This window comes from Tachysurus vachellii, chromosome 9, assembly GCF_030014155.1.
Source record: "Tachysurus vachellii isolate PV-2020 chromosome 9, HZAU_Pvac_v1, whole genome shotgun sequence".
NCBI classification, from domain to species: domain Eukaryota; kingdom Metazoa; phylum Chordata; class Actinopteri; order Siluriformes; family Bagridae; genus Tachysurus; species Tachysurus vachellii.
The window spans coordinates 27,603,302-27,606,663 of record NC_083468.1 but is presented as its reverse complement, the minus strand read 5'-3'; the positions used below and the strand labels follow the sequence as shown (position 1 = coordinate 27,606,663).

At 33.3% G+C, this 3,362-nt stretch overlaps 1 long non-coding RNA gene across 1 annotated transcript in view; it reads right to left on the bottom strand.

The window, feature by feature from the left end:
- The window catches only part of LOC132851752 (uncharacterized), a 2,662-nt gene extending 113 nt beyond the window's left edge, over positions 1–2,549 (bottom strand). Inside the window, exons 1-3 of the long non-coding RNA XR_009649058.1 lie at positions 2,310–2,549; positions 860–924; positions 1–412 (exon numbers count right to left, since the gene is read on the bottom strand). The exon at positions 1–412 is cut by the window's left edge and continues 113 nt beyond it. This is a non-coding gene — a long non-coding RNA (uncharacterized LOC132851752). The remainder of the gene's footprint in view (positions 413–859; positions 925–2,309) is intronic.
- Between the last annotated feature and the right edge of the window lie 813 nt (positions 2,550–3,362).

The following is a 3,362-nucleotide window of genomic DNA, read 5'->3' as shown; positions in this document are numbered from 1 at the left end:
ATCCTCAAGTGAATGTGGGTTGTGTTTTCTGTGTCTGAGTGAATTAAAAGTTCCACAAACATTCGACTGGAAATTACAACCAGAAACCATGCAATGGACAGTTTCATTTCTCTTTAAATGACTATTTATGTGAATAAAGTAATCTCTTTCTGATGCGAGGTTCCTGCAGGTACACAAATGAGAAGAGAAGGTGGACATTTGTCTGTCATTTTCTCCAGAGTTTGCAGCATGGTTTCTACTCAGATGAATAAGTAGAGCATTCCATGTCTTGAATGTACATGGACAGTCTGAATGTATGCAAGGATACTGTACCTCTGACTATGACCATAATGTCTGTGCTGCACTCTGTGGTGTTTTAGTAATTTAGACCTTGCAGAAACTGCAAGTCCACAAATTTTACATCTCCACATTTCTGAAAGAGAAGAAATATATTTCAGACCTAGCAGGATTTTTTCATGAGCAAGTAAATTACTTGCCTGTGCAAGCAAGTAAGGTATGTTCATGAACAGATAAAGTAAGAGTTCATAGAGATATTTTGTTATGCCATTATGGTTGCTGTGCTGGAATTTAAGGAAGTACTGCATTTATTAATGGGTAAGGCTTCAATAACATTTTCAGCTAGTCAGATTGAGAATTTTGTAATCTAAACTGGTTATATCTCTTTAACATAGTAGTAAATGTTGTATGAGCAGGGCTAACTCTCTTTTTTAGTTATGAGAAAGAACCATATTCTACTGCACAGTCACGCAGAGCAAAAGCACAACCAAAATAATGTTTTTCACAAAATTCATGCCCTAATGTTTTTTTTACCAAATGTTTTTTAATAAATCCTAAAAAGACAAAACAGTTCTTCACTTACCTTAAAATGCTGTTATTACTCAAAGTTGTGGCAAATCTCTTTTCTTCATCAAAGAAAGTGACAAACTGCAAAAAACAGGAGGAAAAACATGTCGCCATAAAAAATATCAGATAAAATGTAAAAATATGCACACCTGCGAAGTGAATGTGGCATTATTTGTACTTGCTTCATAGTTTCATCCAATTTTAATGTGACTTACAGTTTAACTGAGAGACAAGGCTTAAGCTAGTCCCAAAGTAAAATGCATATGAGCGGTTTTACTGTAACTGAAAGCAACTCTACTGATAGCTATATCTTAAAATACGTCAATGCCATTGTTTTATCTCAAGATGCACACCATCTTTTTTCCCCCTTTAGTGTACATTTAGAAAAGCTGCAATGTCCTGATTGAAATAAGGCCTACACTCTTAACCCGAATTAGTTGACATTATTTGCGAGGAAACCCGTTGCACTAAACCATTTTAGTTTTTACACAGGATAAAACTAAACAAGTTAAGTTGTTTGAACATAGAATCTCAAGTCATGCTATAGACAAATCAAGTTTACATTAGTAGTCACATTACTAATGTTTTTGAGCATATGTTTTATAAAAACTATTAAGTTAAACAAATTATTTTAAGTAGAAATAAATGTTATATTTAAGCAATGTCTTATAATTTAAATTATACTACTTAAATGAGATTTAATAAGAAATTAAACAATAACAATTTTATTTTTTTATTGTTGACAAAAAACAGGTAACACTGCAGTGTACTCAAGTTCACAATGTTAACAATACAGTGTATAGAGGAAAATACATTCTTCAACAATAAAGCATTAAACTTGGAATCTTAGACAAGTGGAACTTAAGTGCATTAATTTAGTTAAATGTGCACAGACAATCTTGATGTAGGCAAGGAAATGGTACAGTTCTGCTGTAGCTTCCATGTTTTTCCATCACTTTCACTGTTAATGAACATCTGCTAATGACTACATCTTTTAAAGAATTTAAGTTGCTACTAGAAACAAACAAAAAATAAAAAAGTTTCAAAAGAAACTTTAAGAAACACATTTTTGATCGTTTATTTTAATACACCTGAGACATATGCTAGGTGTACAGCAGGTGTACATACATACACGCTTATATGAACCGACGGAAAAAATCACCTCAGACATATGCTAACGTTAGCAACAAGCAGGTGTACATACATACACTCTTATATGAACCAACAGAAAAAAAATATATGCCAGCAAAATACAAACGTTGTAACTGGGAACATATAACACTGGTTAATGTTATTAAATGTGACCTGACAGAAATAGCTCATGTTACTGTGAACGGACAGAAAATGAGAAAAAAAACTAGTACTTATTAACATTTAATAAACTTATTAATATTAAACTAACATCGGTTTTAGGGTAATCATTTAGTGTCAGAAAGATTTCTATATATTAGACTATTTACACTCACCGTTTCAAAGTGCTTTCCAAAAACCTCGTCTGACGCCATTCACCACCTTCCCTCTTTCGCGCCGTCTTCATCCAATACGATGGAAATCGTCACTTCCGGTTTTTTGAATCGCAAAATTAAATGCTTTACGTTAGTTTAACGACTGATTATTAAGTATAGTTGAACATGACACATTTTAAGTTAATTAAACGCAATACAATAGTGTTTTGGTGGGGAATGAAATGTATGTGTGTTATTTTAACAAAATATTTGGGTAAAACAAACAGTGCTGCAAAACCATTTTTTTGAGTGTATACAGTATGTGCAGTATAGACAGAGCATTACAGGAACAATGTCTTATTAAAAGTAATATATAACAGGGGCAGTTTTAGACCTTTTTTAGGGTGGCTCCAGCCCCCCTGTCTGTGATCTCAACCACCCTAAAACTAAAAGTATAATTTTTACTTTCAAAAATAAAAAATAAAAATTATGTTAAAATGCAGGACATGACGTCGATGGGAAAGAAAATTATTTATCAGTTTGATCCAAGAGCGAATTTTTTTACTTTGCTTTTACGCATGTGTGTGTTGTAGTCTTTCAAAAGTGCGTCATCGGAGACAGGGACCTCGGTGCGTCAACAGAGAAGCACATGTACGCGCAGCGTTCACGCGCAGTCAGAGCTGGAGGCATTTATCTATAACGTTAATCGGCGGAAAACCGCAAAGATGGTTATAGAAGGTATTTTATAAAAATTAACTGCAAAGAATTTTCACAAATCCAGGGAATTTGGCACTCGTGAGGTTGTACAATGTTATGCTATTTGTGTTCAAATTGTTTGCAAGGTTGTGTTTTGTGTCTGTTTCTCCCACAAAAGCATGTTTTTAAAGTGAAATCATATTTCTATAAGCCCACCATAGTAGTTTTCATTATTTAATTGGAGACCTCTCTTTAAAAATGTATGTATTGTGAGGATGTATTTTATATCATCCCACAAGTAAAAGTTTGTTGGAGGTACAGTTATAAAAAGTTGTACTACTACTAATAAAGTTAAACTACTACTGCATGTTTCTGCTA